General features: G+C 46.6%; 1 pseudogene; it reads left to right on the forward strand.

Moving 5' to 3' along the window:
* Nucleotides 1-22,882, forward strand: LOC115088580 (annotated as a pseudogene).
* Nucleotides 22,883-24,220: the final 1,338 nt, after the last annotated feature.

Here is a 24,220-nt window from a genome sequence, read left to right on the forward strand (position 1 = left end):
ATGGCTGAGAAGGAAACGCAGGTTTGTACCGGAACAAAGAAAGAAGAGACCGTAAGTTTATCGCCGTCCTGCAAGAGACATCCACCTCCTACTGTTCAACTTCCTCCAAGACATCCCCTCCAATTGCCCAAACTCACCACCTACAAGAGACATCCCCTCGCCCTGTTCCACCTTCCCCAAGACATCCCTTCATACTGTCCCTCTACAAGAGTCATCCCCATGCAGTGCCCCATCTGCCCCAACCCATCCCCTCACGCTGCCCCATCTCCCCAAGACACCTCTCAGGCTGTCCCATTTTCCCTCTCCCAAGATATCCTCTCACACTGCCCCTTTGATAAGAGACGTTCACTTACACTGCCTCACCTCTCCTACCCAAGTCATCCCCCTCACACTGCTCACTACAAGTGACATTCCCTCACATTACTCCACTTCCCCAAGACGTCACTCGTACTACCCCTGTACAAGACACACCCTCACCCTTTCCCACCTCCCCCAGACATCGCTCACACTGTCCTCTAGAAGAGACACCCCCTCACCCAGCCTGACATCCCCTCACACTGCCCCACTCTCAAGCTTCTTTCTCACTGTCATCTTAATCAACATCTCACACTGCCTGACCTCCTCCGGGACATCCTTTACCCGGACTCCACGAGTAGACATCATCTCACGCCCCAGCACACTCAGGACAGATTCCCTTCCTTTCAGAATGGCTAGACCTCTCCCTCCACTTCTGCAAGCCTTGCCAGTACCATTGTCGGATTTCATTTTCTTTCTGCAGAGTGGTACATTTTACAGTTAAATATCTGTAATGCTAAAATAGCAGCTGACAACATCAGCACCTGATGAAACTTTTATTTAAAAGAAAAAAGCTGTCTAGATCAGTGGTTCTCATCCTTTTTTCAGTGGGGACATGCCTGACAGATGGTTCTCACATGTGTGACACTGAACATGTGACCATCACGGGGCTAAATGTAAACATGCACTCTGCATCCACAGGAACCCCCTCAACTCCCAAAATGGGTACAGAGCAGAACTGTACAACTCACCATACAAAAAAGATGTTCTGGTGACATCTCAGTAAAAGCAAACCAAGCTCCCTCTCCTTCCAGAGGCAATAGCCCGTCTTATGAAAAGACAGTAATTTACCACCAATGCACGTCCTATTGAGAAAACACAACAAATAGACCTAGAGCTGCTAATTCCTCTTAAGCCCTCCCTACCCCTTCCTCTCTCCCCTCCTTTTACCACTCATCTCTGCCTTTCACCTGCCTCTCTGCCCAGCCTCACGCCTCCCTTTCCCCCTCTCCCCCCCCCTTCCGTTCCTTTCTATAGTTGGTCCCATCCTTTGGAACACCATCCCCCCCCCCCCCCCCCGATCTGAGACAAGAACCCTGCATCAAGAAATTCAAACAAATATCTCCTCCCCCCCGACCTTGCAACCCATCTCTCTCCTACCTCTCTCGTCATAACTTATTAGCTTATTGCCCACCTTCCCCTTCCTCTCATTCCTCCCCCTCCTTCCTCTGCAACCTTCCTACCTCCCTTCTCCTCTCCTTCTCCTGTGACACTCTTGCTCTTATTTACCTCTACAACCCTGTAAATTGCCTCAACGCCTGTAAATCGTTCCAGCGCCCCCCTTTGGTATACTCAGCGCCTGTGAATTCTCCCAGCGCCTCCCTTGGTATAACTGTTTCCTCCATCTTCTTCCCCTTTCAGCCTCCTCCTTTCCCTCCCTTTTCCATTCCATCATATTGTCTTCTGATGTAGCTGATTTATGTGACTGATACTCCTCGCCGGATGTACCTGATTTATATGATTGTTACTGCTCACCTATCTCATCTCTCCCCAATTTACTGCTTGCCTGTTACAGCTCTCCCTGTTATAACTGATTCCTTGTTTTAGTTTTTTTTTCCTGGTTTTAATCTTAACACCACTCCCCCTCCCAGTTGTAAATATGTTTATTTCATAAGAACATAAGAACATGCCATACTGGGTCAGACCAAGGGTCCATCAAGCCCAGCATCCTGTTTCCAACAGTGGCCAATCCAGGCCATAAGAACCTGGCAAGTACCCAAAAACTAAGTCTATTCCATGTTACCGTTGCTAGTAATAGCAGTGGCTATTTTCTAAGTCAACTTAATTAATAGCAGGTAATGGACTTCTCCTCCAAGAACTTATCCAATCCTTTTTTAAACACAGCTATACTAACTGCACTAACCACATCCTCTGGCAACAAATTCCAGAGTTTAATTGTGCCTTGAGTGAAAAAGAACTTTCTCCGATTAGTTTTAAATGTGCCTCATGCTAACTTCATGGAGTGCCCCCTAGTCTTTCTATTATCCGAAAGAGTAAATAACCGATTCACATCTACCCGTTCAAGACCTCTCATGATTTTAAACACCTCTATCATATCTCCCCTCAGCCGTCTCTTCTCCAAGCTGAAAAGTCCTAACCTCTTTAGTCTTTCCTCATAGGGGAGCTGTTCCATTCCCCTTATCCCCTTGTAATATGTTTATTGTAAAGCTCTGTTTCGTTGCATTACTAGTTCTCTGGAAACCGATGTGATGTTCCCAACGTATATCGGTCTATAAAAATGTTAAATAAATAAATAAATAAATAAATAAATATGATTGATACAAATGCCTACAGGCTAGTAAAATACCTCACCTCGATCACACAAAAAAACCAACCTTCACCAAGTACAGAAAGACCACAAATTATAAATATGGAGACAGAAACTGGAATGGAAACCCAAAAAAGCCACTCTACCTCAGTGGCGTAGCCAGAACTGATTTTTTGGGTGGGCACAAGTTTAAGATGAGTGACATGCAGGTCTGAGACCTACTAGTTGTATTCTTATTGATATAAAATGCCATATTCTGCACCCTACAATGGCTTTCTAAGTAGTTTGCAACAGTCATTATGCATCATGTATGAAATTTTAAAACATTTTACCTCAATTATTTCAAGCACTTACCAGCGTAGTCAGGCAATGCAGAGGTCCGGGTCTGGAGAGAGGCAACAGCGTAGTCAGGCAATGCAGAGGTCTGGGTCTGGAGAGAGGCAACAGTGTAGACAGGCAATGCAGAGGTCCAGGCTTGGAGAGAGTCAACGGCGTGGTAAGTCTTTAGGCAGTGGGCACATAGGGAGATCACGACATTTGGTCATTTATTTCGCATAGGGAAATTAATGATGCCAGATGAGTTAGAACATGTATATCAAATAGAGAATGTCAATTTTCTTGTGTATGCACAGATTAAGCACTTTTTGGACCATATATGAAAATCTAATATTATGCGAGAGATCTTTGTTTGAAACATACTTTACTCATGCTGACACAATACGTGGGATAATTTAAAAAATGTATAGCTTATTAAATGACCAGAGCCCCCAGACGCCATCTCATGTACTAAAGTGGGAAACAGATTTGGGATTAGCCTTGGACCCTAAAATATGGAGATCTATCTACTTAACAGACATTAAGTGCTCAATATCTGCACGAATGCAAGAGAATTGTTATAAAATGATATTTCGGTGGTATCAAACGCCAGAACGTCTACACGTAATCTACCCAAACCAATCCCCCCTATGTTTGCATCAGTGCGGACAACAAGGGGCCTTTATACATATATGGTGGCAGTGATAGATGTTATTCTTGCCGTCCGTGGCAGACGCCGGTATGGCCCTCTCACCTCTTTGCAGTAACTCCAGCTCCTGGTTCCTCGTTGCTGGCGGCGGTAGGCTCCCTTGGACCTCCCCTGGTGCCTCCGGCCCAGCTACAGTACCTGGCATTCCCGGTCCAGCCACCACTTCCATTGCTTTACGTCGGGCCTCTCCGCGTGGCCCACGGAGAGACGCTGCTACACCGCACCCCTCCCTAGGTGCGCACACACGCATCACCAATGCTTAAGTAGGGCCTGCAGTGGGAACCGAGCCACGGCCCCGGATGATGAAGTCAGCGGAGCACCAGTACTTAAGCCCGGGCTCTGCTCCCTAGCTTTGCCTTTGCAACAGGTCTCCTTGCTGGTTGAGTACTCATTGCCTCCTGAGAGATTCGTCTCACTCCCATGTTCCTGTTCCTGGTTCCTGATTCCTTGCCTCAACGTAACTGCTCTTCACCTTCCCTCGGATTTCCTACACAGACTTTGACTTTGCTTTGCCTTACCTCGCCGTTGACTCTCTCCAAGCCTGGACCTCTGCACTGCCTGACTACACTGTTGCCTCTCTCCAGACCCAGACCTCTGCATTGCCTGACTACGCTGTTGCCTCTCTCCAGACCCGGACCTCTGCATTGCCTGATTACGCTGTTGCCTCTCTCCAGACCCAGACCTCTGCATCACCTAACTATGTTGTTGCCTCTCTCCAGACCCAGATCTCAGCATCGTTTGACTACGCTTGACCATCTCCATGTTCAGACCTCAGCCTTGCTTGCAACTGCTTCCAGATTGCCACCAGCCCTGACTCAAGCCTGTTCTTTGACGCCTCGTCAGCCTGCTACCTGGACTTGGTCTATTCAGGCTTCAGCCTGTTCTTGCTCAGGCGCCCCCTGTCTGCCTACGTTCCTTTGGTGCCCGAGTCTCCAGGACACAACCTCGTCCAGCGTAAGACTGTACCATCTTCCTTCTGCCTTCTCTGGGCTGATCACGATCTCCTGATCGACAACAAACAGAAGCCCACCTAAGTACAGCCGGCCGATTCAGTATGGTGCGCTCAGGCTGAGCGCACCATTAGCCCCCGTCGTGACACGTGTTTTCCACGCGCTGATATTACCCCTTATACAGTAAGGGGTAATAGCGGAGGAAACCGCGTGTCCAACTCCCCAAAAACTAATAGCGCCCACAACTTGGTCCAACTCCCCAAAAACTAATAGCGCCCCAACTTGGTTAACTATATGTAATCTCATTTAATAACTGTGGCGCCCGTTGGCTCTACAGTAAAGTTGTCACCTTTTAACTTTCTATCCTTCCTCCATCTATCATTGTAATTTCCTTTCTCAGTTGTCTGTAAACCGACATGATGTTTTTTTACGAATGCCGGTATATAAAAGTTATAAATAAATAAATAAATAAATAAACATGCAAATGCATGTTGATGAGCCTATTAGTTAGTCCCGCGCCATACAGAAAGTAAAATGTGCAGCCAAGCCGCACATTTTAATTTCTGCCGGCACATGGAAAGTGTAGAGAAAAGCAGAAAAAAATGCTCAATTTTGCCGGCGTCCGTTTTCCGAACCCGTGGCTCTCAGCGGGTTCAACAACCGACGCCGGTAAAATTAAGCGTCGGCTGTCAAACCCGCTGACAGCCGCAGCTTCTGTCAATAAGGAGGCGCTAGGGACACGCTAGTGTCCCTAGTGCCTCCTTATTACCACAGGCTCTCATTTAAATACAGAATCATGCGCCCAGGAGAGTGGCCTGGGTGCATGTCGGGAGAGCGGGCGCTTGCCTTGGAGCGCCGGCTCTCCCGCGAATTTTACTGAATCGGCCCGATAGATTACAGGAAGGAGCTGGGCTTTATTTGATGGGCTGGGACAGAGACTGAATGTATCTGGGTGGAGGGGGGGTGGGGGCAGCACAGTAATTGTTCAGACAGGGCAGCAAAAACCTAACACTGGCCCTGATTGTGCTAAGAGGGGAATATTGAGTAAAGCTGAAGCTGGGGAAGGGGTGCAATTGATTGCAAAGAGGTTGCTTATCCATTTAAATATGCTTTGCCAATATTGTGCAACTCTATTGTTGCGCCGGAGATGGACCCTTGGGCCGAGGTGGGGTTGAAACAAGAGCAAGAAAGGCAGCTACACCATCAGCCCCCAGAATCATACCTTATAATAGCACCCCAGTTTGGCAGGGACATCCTTGCATGGGATGAGTTTCTCTAGACGCTATACTGTGATTCCCATCGTCTCAAATCTAGTGTCCCGTGCTTGTTACAGCGGTACAGATACAGACTCGGCTGGGTGGCAGTTGCAACAGTGTGTGTAAGCTGAGCTCTAAAATGGTTGAGCTTCCAGCCATGAATTTGGCAGACAGAGGAATTAACACAAGGAAAAAGAACTTCTAGCAATACAAGCATTCCCTTTTCAGGAAAGATGCATCTTCGGGTACAAATGTTGGAAGAAAAATCTTTTTAATGCATCCAAGGATTTTCATCACAGGTTTTACAGTCTTGTAAGTAGTATGCAATGCGCATACTATAAAAAACATCAGTCCTAGATATAAGAGGATCTGTATCCCTGTGCCCATCCTCTGAGCCATCCAGTCCTAGAGGAGCGAGGTTCTGAGTCCCTGTGCCCATCCCCTGAGCCATCCAGTCCTAGAGGTGAGAGGCTCTGTGTCCCTGTGCCCATCTCCTGAGCCATCCAGTCCTAGAGGTGAGAGGCTCTGTATCCCTGCGCCCATCCCCTGAGCCATCCAGTCCTAGAGGTGAGAGGCTCTGTGTCCCTGTGCCCATCTCCTGAGCCATCCAGTCCTAGAGGTGAGAGGCTCTGTATCCCTGCGCCCATCCCCTGAGCCATCCAGTCCTAGAGGTGAGAGGCTCTGTGTCCCTGTGCCCATCTCCTGAGCCATCCAGTCCTAGAGGTGAGAGGCTCTGTATCCCTGCGCCCATCCCCTGAGCCATCCAGTGCTAGAGGTGAGAGGCTCTGTGTCCCTGTGCCCATCCCCTGAGCCATCCAGTCCTAGAGGTGAGAGGCTCTGTATCCCTGTGCCCATCCCCTGAGCCATCCAGTCCTAGAGGTGAGAGGCTCTGTGTCCCTGTGCCCATCTCCTGAGCCATCCAGTCCTAGAGGTGAGAGGCTCTGTATCCCTGCGCCCATCCCCTGAGCCATCCAGTCCTAGAGGTGAGAGGCTCTGTGTCCCTGCGCCCATCCCCTGAGCCATCCAGTCCTAGAGGTGAGAGGCTCTGTATCCCTGCGCCCATCCCCTGAGCCATCCAGTCCTAGAGGTGAGAGGCTCTGTGTCCCTGTGCCCATCCCCTGAGCCATCCAGTCCTAGAGGTGAGAGGCTCTGTATCCCTGCGCCCATTCCCTGAGCCTTCCAGTCCTAGAGGTGAGAGGCTCTGTATCCCTGCGCTCATCCCCTGAGCCATCCAGTCCTAGAGGTGAGAGGCTCTGTATCCCTGCACCCATCCCCTGTATCCCTGCGCCCATCCCCTGAGCCATCCAGTCCTAGAGGTGAGAGGCTCTGTGTCCCTGCGCCCATCCCCTGAGCCATCCAGTCCTAGAGGTGAGAGGCTCTGTGTCCAGTCCTGCAGTCTTAATACAAGGTTAAATTTACCTCTTTATGACATTTTTTCTATACACTAGCTATTGCTAACTCTGTATAATTAGGTAAAGTACTCATGTATTGGTGGACATGGGTGGATATCTTTAGAAATGTGTCACTGTAGTGCCCCGAGGAAGGAAGTATTAGCTCCTCAAAGCTAGTCAAGAAATGTATTAAATTAGTCCAATAAAAAGGTATCACCTTTCTTTGTTGTTGTTTCTATTTATTAACCTTTATTTCTGTGTAATAAGTCGTATTCTCTGCCATACACGCCGAGTAGATGTTCAGATGGGAAATGGGGGCCTCTGAACGATTAGAGATTAGTTGGTGCTGTCTTGGCGGCAGAGATCCTTATTCATCCAGGCTATTGGTTGATTTGCAGTCTACGGTGCAGGATTCTGACAGTGTGGATCCATCAGACGCAAAGAAGGCAGAGACAGAGTCCAAGTGCTCCTTTGAAACTGGAAAGTTCGCCCTGCGAGTGGTGCTAAGGATGACCCAGTCATCTGCAGCCAGTGAAGAGGGGGAAGAGAGGACAGGATCCCTGACAGCTTTTCCTCTCACCACTGTGACGCCACCTGGCATCTCCAAAGCACAGCTTGACTCCGACCCCGAGGAAGAAGCTGAAGTCAACTTCTTGGAAAGAAGGGCTTTGAACATCCAAGCCAACAAAGCCGTGGTATTATCCTCCCTCCACCCACCCACCACCTTGCGCTCTGTCCCTCTGCGGCTCCTCCTCCTCTCTCTCTGTTTCCTCTCCATTTTCACTCTCTCTTTAAAGAGGAGAAGGCACTGCTCAAGATCTGTGCCTCAGATTTTGCCTTGGTTGATTACCTTCTGGAAGCTTTATAGCATTTTTTCAAATACTCATTCTCTTTGTATTTACTACAGAACTTCAGGCGGGATAAGTACATAGAGTACATCACAAATCTACATCTTTCTGGATGATAAAACTGCATGCAGGAGACATTGCTTATGTACAAATGTGCCCAAAGAAACTGATACAGTTAGTTCGCTCTTTGAATAACTAGTTACAGTAAGTGGTTATAGTTCTTAAGGTACCTTTTTATTTATAGCCGTGTGAGCTCTCTGTGCAGAGCAGGTCTGCAGCAGGCAGTGTTTCTGAGATGCCTTGACAGTGGCTTTTGCTGCCGCCATATTCGGCAGGATGGACAGCTAAAAGCCGCTGCTCCTCTCCTCACATGTATCCCTGTTTGTTCCACAGCTGGCCAAACCGTTTGCAGATCTGGAAGAGGTGCCAGGCCAGCCTTTCCCTCGTGCAGCTGGTGCTCAGGTGAGTGTGTTGGTAATATTCCCCCTGGTGTCCTGCTGCCCCATTGTGTGCTAAAACTGGAAGCATTGACTGTCTATGGAGCAGGATGGAGGGCTGGGAGTGGGTTGGGGTGGGGGAGTAGTAATGTAGGAAACAGCTTTAAAACATTCTGAGGAGATGTTAATCTGTAGCAATAAAACTGACACGGAGGCTGGTGTAACCTCATAGACTAACAGAATTATTGAGACGTGAACTTTCAAGGACAAGAGTCCACATCGTCAATCACATCTAATGAACTGGACTCTTGTCCTCGAAAGTTCATGCCTCAATAAATTTGTTAGTTTATGTCAGAAGGGGCAAAACCTTTTTATACGGGGCCGCATTACTGGTTGTTGTCTATACCAGAGGCCGGAGGTGGGGAATTCCCTCTTGGACCTCCTTGAGCAAGTTGGGTGGGAAGGGGATTGCTACCACTTCTTTCTCCTTTTCCTCAGCAGGTTAGTCCCCAGGCTGGACCAGGCACAAAACGTCTGTCTCCTGGCCGAGCCTGAGCATTATACGCTGGGCCTGTCTTCTTCTACCCTCCCCTGCCAACTTCCCCTGTTCGACATACCTTCTTCCCTCCCCACCCACGTTGCTGTGTTCTCTCTCTCCATTTCTTCTCCTCAAGCCTCACCTCTTCTCATTGTCGTTGCTGCTTTCTTCCCCATTCCCATGCTTCTGGCTCTTGTCTGTGGGGGAATTTGAGAAAATGAGTGTGAGCGAGCATGTGTGTGTGTGTGTGTGTGTGTGAGAATGAGAGTAGCCTTTGTGAGAGAGAGAGAGAGTGAATGTGGGAGAGTGTGTGTGAGAAGGAGATGAGCCTTTGTGAGAGACAGAGAGAGTGAACGTGAGAGAATGTGTGTGAGAAGGAGATGAGTCTTTGTGAGAGACAGAGAGAGAGAGTGAACTTGCTTCTCCCACCTAAAATAAGCATTGCAAGCGCCAATGTAAGGCTGGGGAGTTTACCACAAGAATCTGCACCAGACACTGAGGAACTCCTTGAACCCAGGTTGTGCTACCACCACTGCAGTGTCTCAGCAGAACGTCAGGCCGGCCCTGAAAAGCTCCTCCCCTGCCCAGCCATGGAAGTAGCAGTCGCCGGCTGCAGCAGTGCTCGCACTACTCCTCTTCTTCCTCTGACCTTTGCCGGGCGCTTGCGCTCATGCCTGCCACCGACTCCTTGCTGTTGCTGTTTCTGAAGAGAAGTGCTGGCTGCCATCTTCTTCTCCCACCTTGAGCGAATTGATGTGCTATTGCCGGGCTGGAGATAATGCAGTTTTTAGGGGAGGTAGCCGGCCGGAAGGAAGGCGCCAATGGGCCCGTTTTTGCCTGCAGACCATACTTCGCCCACCCCGGGTCTATGAGGTGCCAACAGTTTCTGTGTTGCTTTAAATCGGTGCCCCCCCCCATTTTTGCGCCCACGCCCCCCATTCTGATCGCTGCACTGTTCTAACTTGCAGAAAACCTGTCATTAAATGGCATTGATCAATTTTTAAAAAGCAGGTGTTCTTTATGGTTTCTAGGATTATAAGAGTTAGCATTTCCTTTTGCAAGAAAGTAAAACAAGACCCGCTTTCTACAATAGAGATCCCCCCCCCCTCTCTCTCAAATCTCCTAACACGTTTCTCCTCATGCAGTAGGTAGTCTCTCCAAAACAAATAAGTTTGTTTTGTGCATATTATGGTCAGAATGAACCTCACTCATAATACAGAGTACGCTGGGTAAGATCTCAATCTTTCAGATTTACTGCTTGTGATCTTCTTAATACTTGCACTCTGCCAAACAGGTTCTTTCTGAAGTTTGTACACTGTCATATGCACAGGAAACATAGTGAGGTGCATTTTGAAGTTATTTTTAATCAAGCTGATTGTGCCCAATACAATTAGAACCATTTCTGTATCTTTCAGCCCCTTTTCCCTTGGTCTCAGATTGCATCTCTAAGTACATGAGCATGTTCTCTCATTCCATACGTTGTATAGAATAGCTGTTTGTTACTGACACTTCTATTGACATTGCTGTTCTTGTGTTTTTCTCCTTATCCACTCTAACCCCATCTCGGGCCTGTCCCAAGGGTGAAGACTAACACTCCATACTGGGGGAGTCCCTGGTTTACTGAACCAAAACTCCAATGTAGGTTATCCATTAAGAGGATAAACCACCAAGGCCCAAGTTGTTAGGTGTACTCTTATCTTTCTAGGTCAACATTACAGCAAATGCAAATTCTAGATCATATCCATACATATTCTAAGTCAACACATCAGCAAATATTTAATCTAGTACCTATTCATACGTTTTCTAGTTCGACACAACAGCAAATAGAAATTCTAATTCTACTAACAATACAATTTACATCGTTCGGTCCTTATCGCTCATTCTGATAACATTATATCTGGTATTGACATTGAAGTTATCAGCAAATTGATATTTTACATTAAATCATATGCATTTCTAAAGAACCATATTTATAGCTCTCGCTTGAAACTTTTTATTTCTGTTATTTGACTTAATGGCTCTGGCAGACAGTTCCATAAATTGGGTCCTGCTATGGAGAACATTCTTTCTTTTATTGGTTTTGGTGTGTGTTCTGAATAGAAGGCACCTGTAGAAGTCCTTTGTTTTGTGATCTTAAGGTTCTCTGTGGTGTGTAAAGTTGATGTGTAACTCCTAATAAACCTGAGGTAATATTGTTGATGATATTGAAAATTAGAGTTAATACTTTGTAATGAATTCTGGCTTGTACAGGAAGCCAATGCAGTGCTATCAGCGATGGGGTGATGTGGTCAAATTTCCTTGTTCCTAGTAATAGCCTAGCAGAGGCATTTTTGAGTAACTGTAGTGGTTTTAGTAATACTGAGGGTAGGCCTAATAATAGGGAGTTGCAGTAGTCTAAGTCTGAGAATATTAGAATTTGTAAGACAATGCGGAAGTCCTGTATTATTCATAAAGGTTTCAGCCGATGTAATATTCTCAGCTTGGTGTATCCTGTTTTGATTAATTTGCTTATATGCTTTTTCATAGTGAAGTTCTCATCGATCTGTATTCCAAGATCCCACACTTGATCTGAGGGAGCAATATCCATTCCTTTACACCACTACTGAATTCTTGTTTAGTTTACTGTAATTTTAATTTAATTTATTAGTTATAGTTTTATTGTTATTAACTATGTTTCATTCTATAATTAATTTGGATTGTAAAGCCTGTTGCTAATTTAATGTTCTTTGTAAACCGAGGTGATGTTTGTTAACGAGCCGCGGTATATAAAAATCCTTAAATAAAATAAATAAATAAAATAATATTAATATCTCCTAGTTCTAGGGTTGGCAGTTTGATTATTGTGGAATCTCTCCTTAACCACACTATTTCATTTTTTGGGGGGTTAGCGTTAGTTTCAGTTGGGAAAGTTTTAGTTGTATTGTCTTCATGTATGTTGACAGATGATACAGTTTTTTCAAATGTTTTGTCAAAAGGGATGTTGAATTGTATGTCGTCTGCATATAGGAAGAAGTTGATTCCTGGATTTGCTAGTAGTGTGCATAGAGGCAGCAAATAGATGTTGAATAGTGTGGCCGAGAGTGCTGAATCTTGGGGGACACCTGTATTGATTGGGAAGGTGTCAGAAATTTGATTGCCCAGTTTGACTTGGAACTATTTGTTAACTTTTCTGTCTATTCCAATTTCTCTCAGCTGGTAGCATAGCAGGCTATGGTCAACTGTGGCGAATGCTGCTGTTAGATCATTTAGAACCAAGATATATGTTTCATTGTTGTCAAACCCCTGTAGTACAGGATCGGCTAAGGAAATGAGTAGGGTTTCTATTGAGTGATTTTTTTTTTCTGAATCCGAAGTGGTTATGGTAAAGTTAAAGTATATTATTGTCTTCTAAGTGGTTCTCTAATTGTGATAACACTGCTTTTTAAGAACTTTGGCAATGAAAGGTAGGTTGGAAATTTGTTGATAATTGTCCCAATCATCACTTCTGCCAGTTTTATTTTGAATATGTGAATGTTGACCAAGAATTTTAATGCTGACTTTGTAAACCATTGTGATCTTTTTTTGGAACAACGGTATATAAAATGCCTAAGTAAATAAATAAAATATCTTCTAAGTGTCAGTAACTAATCTGGATGCTGAATTTGTGCTCCAACACAAAACTTTACTGAAGCATTTGTTCAACATGAATAAATGTGGCACTCTGTATAGTTCTTCTTGGTAGCATCCATAATGCAACTCAAATAGTAAATTAATGAATCTGTATTCCCTTGATATCTCCCTCAGGATCACCTTCCGTTCTCTTGTTGAAATCTGAAGCTATCCTAGGCAAACCGAAAAGGATCCTCCTATTTACCTGGGATCTATTGTTTAATCTTCTATTCCTCAATCCACTCCTATACGGGGTAGGCACCTTCTTAGCCATCTCCACTGGGTGAGCACCAGCTTGATGGTTTTTCTCCTCCTCTTTCTACCCAAGTATGGTACTGGATGGGTATCTACTCCTCCAACAATATGCAGGTTTGACAAATGAGTCTCTTAGGATGAAGGACCCAAGAGTGACTGAAACATTTCAAAATCCTCAGAAAAACTTTTAGCCACAAAATAACAAAACAAAACTCCATTCTTTTTTCTTGCAAGAAACAAGGCCTTACCGGGACTGAAGCTTTCATCCAGATCTTAGCTACTTCTGACCTCTTTCTGTGGAAAGGAAGGATGGACAAAACTTCTTTCCAAAACAAAATACAAAAAAGAGAGAGCAGTTCATTAGCCACAGGGTCTGTGTTGCGATTCTGCTTATGGGATAAGCCCCCAAGAGCCCTTTCACCTTGTTCGCGACCTGGAGGCTGCCGCCATTGCAGCTGCCACCGTGGTCCGCATGGGCCAGCCGCCCCCAACTTCGCCGCTGCTCCTTCCACGGCCCAGAGCTACCGCCGTCAGCTCTCCTGCAGCTTGAGCGCTGACTCTGTCCATCTTCGCAGCCGGGAAGCCGCCGCTATCACCGCTGCCGCGGCCTGGGAGCCGCCACCAACCGGGCTTTCCACGCAGCCTGGGAGCTGCTGCCGTCCTTCTCTTCGCAGCCTGGAGGCCGCCACCAACTCCGCTGTTTCTTTGCGGCCTGGAGGCCGCTTCTGATGTCCTCTTCTGCGGCCAGGGGGCCACCCCGGAGCTCCTCTTTGTGCGGCAGGGAGCTGCCATCAATCTTCCTCCTTCGCGGTAGGACGCCGCTCTCCATGGTCCTGCCTCTTCCTAGGCGCGTGGCCGTGCTCCCTCTCTCCATTTAAAGGGCCAGCAGTGGGCTGTCCTCCTGGGCTCCTCCTGCTGACATTCCAAGGCGTTTCCTCTTCAGCCCTGTAGAGGGCCTTCCTTAATTCCATCTCGTCTGAGTTCCAAGTTCCAAGATTCCTCGTCTCATCCGAATTCCAAGATTCTTCGTCTCGTCCGAATTCCACGTTCCAAGTGTCCTCGTCTTGTCTGAGTTTCAAGTTCCAAGAATCCTCGTCTCGTCTCGTCCGAGTTCTAAGTTCCAAGAGTTTTTGTCTGAGTATCTGGAATCCTCACCTGAGTCTTCGTCTGATTTCCATCTACGTCTGAGCATCTTGCATCTGGGTTCCAATTGTCCTCGTCTCGTCCAAGTTCCAAGCGTCCTCATCTCATCTGAGTTCCAAGTTCCAAGTGTCCTGTTTTTGCCCGAGTTCCAAGTCCCAAGCATCTTCGTCTCGTCCAAGTTTCCTCGTCTCGTTCAAGTCTTCAAGTCTTGTCCAAGTCCCGAGTTCCAAGTATCCTCTTCTTGTTCAAATCTTCAAGCCTTGTCCAAGTTTCGAGTTCCTGTCTTGTTCCAAATTCCAGTACCATTGCCTGTCCTCGACCTCTGTCCATCCTGTCGCATCTGCCGCTCCCTAGTGGCAGGTCTGAAAGGGCTATCGAGTGGCCGGAGGGCTACCCCAGAGACCAGCATTGCATTGCTGGGTCTCTACCAGTGCGTGTAGGTTCGGCAGAGGTTAGGGCTCTGGTGGTAAGCCTGTTCCGCCCATGCTTGGAGAATTCTTGCCTGCCTCGGCGCTTCCACAGAGCTCCTCTCTGCAGTCGCGCCGTGGTCCAAGGGCACACAACTCTCTCCGGAATCAGGACCACTCCCTAGCGCTCCCGCAACAGTCTGAACTAACCATGAAACTCTTGCCCAGCACCAGGGCATCCCCCAAAGCATTGGGCTGCAACTCAAAATTATGCTCTTTCAAATTCAACTCACAGATGCAGAGAGGGGGTCACTCTCTGATGCTGAAAAAGAATTGGACTGTTACAGCTATCTTCTGGGCATTTCTCTGGACTTCACTGCAGGGTATGACCTTCTTAAAGGGACATGCTTCTTAGTAGAATTCTCAGTGATGTCTGATTTTATTGCATTGAATTTATCAGTTTTTCTTTTTTTTTTTTTCAAATTCTGGTGGAGTCTCACTCATTCTTTCTGGTATTCATCCTTAAATGAAACCAGGGTCTCCTTTAATCACTAATATGCATGCGCTTCCTGCAGTGGAAACTCCATCTCACCTCCATCTTCTGGGTACATCACCGCAAGCCTGGCTGAGGTTGGAGGCCAAGGCATAATATATTTATTTATTTATTTATTTATTTATTTAGGGTTTTTATATACCGACTTTCTTGATATATATATGTCAAATCAAGTCGGTTTCCATATAACACAACTATCGCCGGGGGGGGCATTACATTAAACAATAAACATAGTATTGAACAGAGAACATGTAGCGTTACATTAAACAATCAATAAGGTCGTTACATTAAACAATAAACATAGTATTGAACAGAGAACGTGTAGGGTTATTTTAAACAATCAATAGGTCCTGATGGTCCTGAGGGTATTAGGTTGGCGGTGGACTTTATATTGCGCTATTTTGTTCTTTGTCCTGTGTCGAAGTGTTCCTGCGATTCCGGAAAGGCTTGCCGGAAGAGCCATGTTTTAAGGTTTTTCTTAAAGGTTAAATGGCAAGTTTCGAGTCGAAGATCTGGCGGAAATGAGTTCCAAAGGGTGGGCCCGGCTGTGGAGAGTGCTCGTTTGGCTAGCGAGGTTTTAATCAGGGGAGTGTGTAGAGAACCTTTGTAGTTATATCTGAGAGGTCTTTTTGATGTGTGAAGGCGGAGTTGCGAGGTAAGATTTAGGTGGGCGATTCCCATAATATCTTTGTGGATCATTGATAGTGTCTTGAAGGTGATTCTAGCTTTTATTGGAAGCCAGTGAAGGTGGTGCAGAATTGGAGTGATGTGGTCTCTTCTGTTGGAGTTGGTGAGTAGCCTCGCCGCGGCGTTTTGTACCATCTGTAAAGGTTTTATGGATGATAGCGGAAGACCTAACAGGAGGGAATTGCAGTAGTCTAACTTGGACAATATTAAAGACTGGACTACTAAGCGGAAGTCATAGAAGTGAAGGAGTGGTTTAAGATTTTTTTAATACTTGTAATTTGAAGTAACATTCCTTAGTTGTGTTGTGGATGAAAGATTTAAGGTTGAATTGATTGTCAAAGCGCACCCCTAAGTCTCTGACTGAAAGTGAGATAATATAGAATGTTTTGTTTAATAATTTAATGCAAACTTTCCCATGTTATCTCCCACCCTCTTTTAATACCTTGTTTACATGTTTTAATCGTTCAATGTAAGGCGCCATGCCTGGCGCCTGTTTATGTTACAATGTGAACCGATATGATATCCTGGATGAATGTCGGTATATAAAAATTTTAAATAATAAATAATAAATAATGAATTCATCAGAAAAGTAGTAGCTCACTATTCGTCTATAAACAGCCCAAGGACCTCAAACATCTGTATGTATATTGCTTCTACTGCCTCCGGGGGGGGGGCTTCTCCATTCCTTTCATCCTTCACATCTTGTCCAGCTTACTGCCCTGCCTTGCACCCCATTCCCTGTCCCTGCTACATACACCTTCACATCTCATGCTGCCCTGTAATTCTGTCTGCCCCATGGCCCTCCCTGTGTTCACTCTGTCCATCAGCCCCATGTTCGGATACACTCACTGTCCCAACATTCAGGCCGAACCGACAAAGCAAGAGGGTAGGCTATCTAAGAAAGCCGTTTAGGCAACAATGTGGACTAGACGCCAAAAGATAGTCTAAGTATGAGCTTTATTTGAATGGAGACATAATTTCTGAAAGTAAAATAAAGCTCATACTTGGACCAACATTCAGGCCAATACAGTACAGTGCGCTCCAGTGGAGCGCACTGTTAGCCCGCATTTTGCTGCGCGTTTTTCAACGTGCTATTTTTACCCCTTATACAGTAAGGGGTAACAGCGCGTCAAAAACACGTGGCCAACCCCCCCGAAACTAATAGCGCCCGCAACATGCAAATGCATGTTGATGGCCCTATTAGTTATTCCCGCGCGATACAGAAAGTAAAATGTGCAGCCAAGCCGCACATTTTAATTTCTGCCTGCACCAGGAAAGTGTACAGAAAAGCAGAAAAAACTGCTTTTCTGTACACGGTCCAACTTAATATCATAGCGATATTAAGTCGGAGGCCCCAAAATTTAAAAAAAAATCAAAAAGTAAAAAAAAAAAAAAAAAAGTAAATCGTCCGGTTGGAAGACGAACGCTCAGTTATGCCAGCGTCTGTTTTCCAAACCCATAGCTGTCAGTGGATTTGAGAACCAACGCTGGTAAAATTGAGCATCGGCTGTCAAACCCGCTGACAGCCGCCGCTCCTGTCAAAAAGGAGGTGCTAGGGACGCGCTAGTTGCTTGGCTGGCAGCTGCTTACATTGTGTTTGTCACTGTAGGTGCAGGGGTTTATCTCTTCTTCTTTCCACCCCGCCATCCTTGCACCAACAAAGACCCTTGGCCTTAACTTTTCACATCGCTGAAAACCTTTGTTTCACCAGTGAAATATAAATACAGTCTAAAAAAAAAACATCATTTGCACAAGCCTGCTGGTAGTGAGATAGAACTGATTGTAAGTGCTGTGTTTGATCTTCATTCCAAGGGCAGTGTCTGGTTTGTCTCAGGTCTCTGGCAAACATTAAAAGGGGCTCTTCTGCTAGGGTGAGTCTCCTTTTGCAGAATTTCATTAATGCTCTGCACAGGTCTGCTAGAAATATTTTTCCCAGCCCTTGCACATAGGGGATGTCAGGCTGCATGGGTTATTGCATGCCACCCAAGGTCAGCATGACCTAGAGAATCCTAAATTCACTACCCAGGAATGAAGACTCTGGTTGGAAATGGGCATATGCAGCCATCGCTCAGCAGCAAAGGCCCCTTTGTAGCAAGCAAGGCTTGGCCAGAAAGGGTAGGAGGTGGGTGCTCAACGGGACATTGCTGAGTGCTTCACCTAGAGCAGAGATTGCTCCAGATGCTGGTCTTGTTTTGCTCCTTTTTTTTCTCTCTTGCTAAATAGGTCACCTTGGAACTTCCAAGTAGCACCCAGTTCGTTCTGGTGCCACCCTGGGTCCTGGAAAGAGCTGCCAGTGGATATCCCCACTAGATCTTGCAGTGGGGTACAGTGAAACCGGAGACCCCAGTTCTCTACCCTCGTTCACCAGAACAAGTCAATTAAACTGTTTGTGTTCCGTCTTGGACTGTAAGCTCTTTGGCTCAAGGACACTGACTGTTTCCTATTTGGCACTGTGAATAATTAATATAATTAATATTAATTTCCTTTGCAATGCTGCTAGCTACAGCTGGCCTGACAAAGGCAGTCATTGCAATCAGGTGCCATCATCTGTCTGCACAATGAAATGCTTCTAAATGTTGCTGCTACCAAGGGTGGCAAGGACTGAAGTAGTGTGTGTCCGGGGAGGGGATATAAGATGGTCCCACTTGAATAAACTGTCAAAAGTGGTTGTGGAGAGGGGAAATGCAGATATGCAGAGAATGAGACAGCAGCTGGAATGGAGTAGGGAATATTAAATTGGGAAAAACACAGCATGTACAATGGGAATCAGAAGGGTTTGACAAGACTATTTGTTGTTGAAATGGAGTGGCAAGTGGGGCTATGATATGTGCCCCTTTGCTGGATGAATGTGGCCACAAGGGAGGCAGGAATTAGAATTGTAAAAGCCTCTGAAGCCTTTGTTAAATATTTGTCGTCTATTGGCCAGAAATCTAAGAGCCAGTCCAGGTCCAGCTGTTGCCAGCCACCCAGGGCACTGCAGCCAGCGGCAGACACGTTCCATGAGGGCTGTGGTGCTCCTATCTCCTGAGCGGCAGCGGAGGCAGCAACAGACGAGGAGCTTGCAGGAGGATTTCCTGAGTGATAACGTGAGACCAGCGAGTGATGAGGCAAAACAGAAATGCGTAAGATAGTCCTCATATGGAACACACTGTTAGCAGCATTACACATGGACATTTACCACACAGTCAGTCAGACAGGAATTCAAGACTTGAAATGAGATAGAATGAAGCAGTGGGGTGGTGGGGGCCACACTGAAGTCAAAAGAAGCTTAATATTGCTGGAGGCCACCAGAAGGCTGGAAACATGGGAGATGATACAGTTGCTACCAGGGAGCGGGTAGGAGAACAGGGAGAAGTGTGGGAGCAGCCTTGGAGTGTAGAGAAAGCAAAGGGAGAGGAGGTACTCCAGGGTAGGTCAAAGCACAGGGCAAGGTCTGTGTGCTTGGGGAAGGGAAGCAACAGGGATGCCCTGGGTGGATGGAGGCACAGGGGGACAGCGTGACTCGAACACCCAGGGGGGATCTGGAGCTTGCCCTAGGGTTTATGGATCATGAGGACAATGACTGTAAAGAGCAACAGTGATGTAGAAAAGAGTGGTAGAATCTTTTCCATGTTAACTCTTGCCCTTCTGGGACAGAGGGAGGCTCCGAGGAAGAGATGGTGTCAGCAGCAGCAGCAGCAGCGTGTGAATGCACTCGTACCACCACCTATCGTGAGGCGAGTGGAGGAGATCACGTCAGCGGAGCTGAGTAACGTTGCAACTACAGCGTGGGATAAGATCTGCAGCAATGTGTATGTGAGTGTCACATGGACAGCAAGTAGGGAAGGGTCAATCAAGGAAACCCTCAAAAAAAAGAAACTCTATGCGGGGTACATTCCTGGTATCAGAGGTATGCAACACTTGACTGCAGGAAGGTTTCCGTGGGGGGTCCTGAAGAAGGAACATTACTGGAATTTTGCACTGAGTGCTTGAAATCTGGCATGTTGGCCCTTTTCTTCCCCTCCTTCAGGGATCCACCTGCCACCAGTGTTGCCAGAAGACCATGGATACCAAAACCAACAGCTGGAGACCGGGGTGCCTGGGTGTGAGGGGTCAGTTCTGCGGCCCATGCCTGCACAATCGTTATGGAGAGGAAGTGCGTGAAGCGCTGCTGACCCCAGTGAGTGAAGAGTCTCTTCTGTGCCTGATAACAGTTTTTGCGAGTGATTTGGTCAAGATAGCAGTAGAGGGAAAAATTGGGGGGGCGGGATCAGGAAGAATGTTTGCTGGACACTGATGGGCTGCGTGCTCTGGATTGCTTTCTTTTGCCTTTGGTCTTTTCAGAGTCAGCCTGGTGGAACAACACCTGTCTGTTTCTAAGGCAGAGTAGAAGACAGGAAACAGGGAAATACTGAGGGGTGTGCATGATTGCTTTAGGCATGGTGAAGGAATTAGATCATATATGACAGCTCTCTAATAAGAGAGCCTGAAGGGAAGGAAGGAAGGAGATGGACTGTGCATCATGACTTTTTGATGGCTGCCGGATGTGTAGAAAAGGAAGGCTCTCCCTGACAGATCTCTGATGAGAGCCAAATGGAAATCTGTTTCGATGTATGTACCAAGAATTGCTCTTATCCTATTTCCCTTCTTTTGTAGGACTGGCCGTGCCCGTCGTGCCGGGGAATCTGCAACTGCAGCTTTTGCCGTAAGCGAGCGGGTCTGTGTGCCACGTGAATACTCAACCCACTGGCATGTGACCATGGTTTTAAGGACGTGCACTCCTACCTAAGCAGAGTTCTGTACGTGTGCTATTCTGCATTAAGGGGACTTGTCCAGGTACAAATAGAAGTGTGGGAATTTTAATTATTCTGCCAATGCACCTCTATCCTGGCTGGATTGAAAGAGGAACAAGGAGGCAGGTGCCTCTGGAGCACACTTTATCAGGGCCATCAGATCCCATACACATAAGAACATAAGAAATTGCCAAGCTGGGTCAGACCAAGGGTCCATCAAACCCAGCATCCTGTTTCCAACAGAGGCCAAACCAGGCCACAAGAACCTGGCAAGTACCCAAACACCAAGAAGATCCCATGCTACTGATGCCAGTAATAACAGAAGCCATTCCATAAGTCAACTTGATTAATAGCAGTTAATGGACTTCTCCAAGAACATATCCAAACCTTTTTTGAACCCAGCTATACTAACTGTACTAACCACATCCTCTGGCAACAAATTCCAGAGCTTTATTGTGCATTGAGTGAAAAAGAATTTTCTCAGAGAAAACCTGGCTTTTCGCAGAAGCCTACCGCTGAAGGATCTCCTCAACCATCACTGACTCTCACTCCCCCACCCCTCCCCAATCCCTTCCCCCCACCCAACCTCACCCTTTCCTTCTCCCTCTGGACATACCAGGCTAATAACTGCCTAGGACAAACCTATGTTTTTGTATCTTACAGTTTTTGTTGATTTATATATTTATCTCTCTCTAATTGTTTCTTAGTTTAAACTCTGCACTGTCTTCCATTGCCCAGGTTTTATGCTCCCTGTTTAATGTAACTTTACTTTCTACCTTGATGTTAATTGGTTTCCCCTCAGTTACATTGTAAACCGGTACGATAAGACCTAGTCTTGAGCATCGGTATAGGAAAAGAAATTAAATAAATAAAAAATAAATAAATGTGCTACTTGCTAACTTCATGGAATGCCCCCTAGTCCTTCTATTATTCAAAAGTGTAAATAACCGAGTCACATCTACTCGTTCAAGACCTCTCATGATCTTAAAGACCTCTATCATATCCCCCCCTCAGCCATCTCTTCTCCAAGCTGAACAACTCCAACCTCTTCAGTCTTTCCTCATAGGGGAGCTGTTCCATCCCCTTTATCATTTTAGTTGCCCTTTTCTGTACCTTCTCCATCGCAACTATATCTTTTTTGAGATGCGGTGACCAGAATTGTACACAACTGTGGTGGGGCCATAGTGTCCTTCTATCCCCATCCCCATACTGCATCTCTGGCTAAACACAAGGCCTGTCCACTGTAGAGCCAGAGATGGATGTGTCATATAGGCCATGCCTGTGGAGCTTTGACCCAGTAATCAAGACACTTCTACCTACTGTAGTATACTCAATGTGTGGGCTGGCTGGGCATTGAGAGCCACTTCCAGCAGCAGTGCTGGCTTCAGCTAGGTAGCCAAGCCAGTCCCTTCAACAGACAGGCTGCTGCTTATGGAGACACAAAGGGGGGAACCAGCCTGCCTGCTTGTGGGCTCTGCCAATGGCTCTAGATCCTCGAGACCCAGTACCCTGCCTGCGGCAAGGCTGTTTTTTTCCCCCTTGATTCTCTCAAGCTCTAGAAGCAGCAGGAAACACTGGGAAGCTGCTGGCATTATAAAGAGACTGGGGCTGAGAACTGGAGGGCAGGAATGTCTTCTTAAGAGCCCTCCTCCCCAGATGGGACACTCCTGGGGGTGTATGAGGTGTGAGTTGCTGCTTGTTGAAGTGATGTAACTGGGGGGGCGGGGCTTAAGGAAAGGCTGTTGATGTGGTTCAGGCTCTCCCTCTTCCCTTCCCCATTTTGCATACCTGTGTTTGATTGAGATACCATTCTATTTTTTAGCATATGGGGGCTGGGGGAGGGTTTATATTTTACCAAGCCCCCATGGCAATGAACACGTTAATACTGCACACATCAGGTATGCTCTATGCAAATGATGATGATGATGATGCAGGCCTATCAGTTGTCAGCGAAGGAGGCTTCAGACTAGGGCTGGCTAATTCTGGTCAAGAGCCACACACAGGCCTGTTTTTCAGGATATCCACACTGAATATGCGCGAGAGGGATTTGAATGCACTTACCTTCACTGTATGAAATCTCTCATTGCATATTCATTGTGGACATCCTGAAAACCCGGCCTGTTTGTAGCTCTTAAGGCCTGGAGTTGCCAACCCCTGCTTTAGACCCACAGTACCTGAGAAGGCAGAAAATGCCTGTGGGGAGTTTCTCACCAGTGTCCTTATCATCGGATCCTTGTGGTGGGGGGGGGGGGGGGGGAGAAGGGCTCTTACTAACTCCTCTGTTTCCTGTGCAATGTTTCTCACTTGCAGCTTGCAGACTAAAACAAAGGATGAGGAGGAGGAGAGCTGAAGCTTTACTCCCCTTCTAGATATCCCAGGAGGTTCCAAGAAAACAACTTGCTACACCCAGCCAGAGCCAATAGGAACAGCACAGACCCGGCTGCCTTTTGAAACCAGAACTCGCCTCTGTGCTAACATCCAGCTAGTCCTTCTCTGCTGGATCCTAGGAGTGGTTCATGCCAGGGTGCTGAGGCTTTGACCGGTTTGTAACTTGTCAGCGCCTGGTCAGGGCTAGAATGCCTTCTCATTTATAGTAGTCAGTCCATACACTAAACTCTGTCCAAAATGTCAGTATTTAATAAGCAGGGAATATCAGATCCTAGCATGAGCCTAGGAAATCACAATCCCTGCTATGGGCAGGAGACTCTGCCCTGTCTGTTGCCCTGCGATCTTATTATGGTCTGATAAAAGCTGCCTATTGGCTCATAGCTGATGATGGCCAGAAGTTTTGGATTGTGATTTTTGCTTTTATAAATATTTTAGGCCCTTGCTCTTGAGCTTGCTTGAGGGTTGCATTTTTGTTTTAATAGGGGTTTTGGTTTGGTTTCAGTACATTTTAACAGAGAATTGTGGAAGAGCTAATAAAAGGGAGTTCTGCTTTAAGCTGGAGCACTTCCATTGGGCTGCAGTCGCATTCTGTGATCCATTCATTTCCCTCTCAGCTGTGAAATAAAAGGTCAACAAATAAAAGCAAACAGAAAAGGTGATACCTTTAAGTTAATTCAATGAAAAGGTATTACCTTATCTATATTATTTAGTAAGCTTTTATGTCTGTGTATTTAAGTGGACTAATAGCCCAGCCAAACTACTCCATGCCTCAGCTGTGTTAGAGTGGGGGAGGATTTGAAGAGGGTGAAAAATTCAGGGGAGAACTGTGAGTCAGTCTATCAAGCAGGCAGTAGGGCTGGGCAAGTGCTTACCTCGAAGAGCTCTCCCTTGGTCATAATATTTTCGACCACATCCTGATGAATGGGTTTTCCACTAGGAGACCCTTTGCTAGCTGGGGTTTGGCTCAGGAGGAATGCTGCCATAAAGGGAGGCTCGACTTTATTTCTAATGCCTGCTCTCGTTGGGCTGATCAGGAAGGGCTCGACAGACCCCAGAGATGGAAGGAAACAAGGCAGAGGAGCCAGCCGGTGGTGGCACTGCACACTGCAGAGCGCTGATGATAAGCACATTGGTCCTAGAGAAAAAAACCCCCCCAGTTCCTTTAGCGACTGTGCTGGCCATTCAATGGAGCAATGCAAGAATTTTGCAAAGAGGAAGATATACCCGCACTTTGAAGACTACATAGGTTAATTGAAGGGTGCACCTGCCATCAGTTGAGACAAATGATCCAGCAGACTAC

The sequence above is a fragment of the Rhinatrema bivittatum genome, chromosome 3 (genome assembly GCF_901001135.1).
Source record: "Rhinatrema bivittatum chromosome 3, aRhiBiv1.1, whole genome shotgun sequence".
Classification (NCBI taxonomy): Eukaryota; Metazoa; Chordata; class Amphibia; order Gymnophiona; family Rhinatrematidae; genus Rhinatrema; species Rhinatrema bivittatum.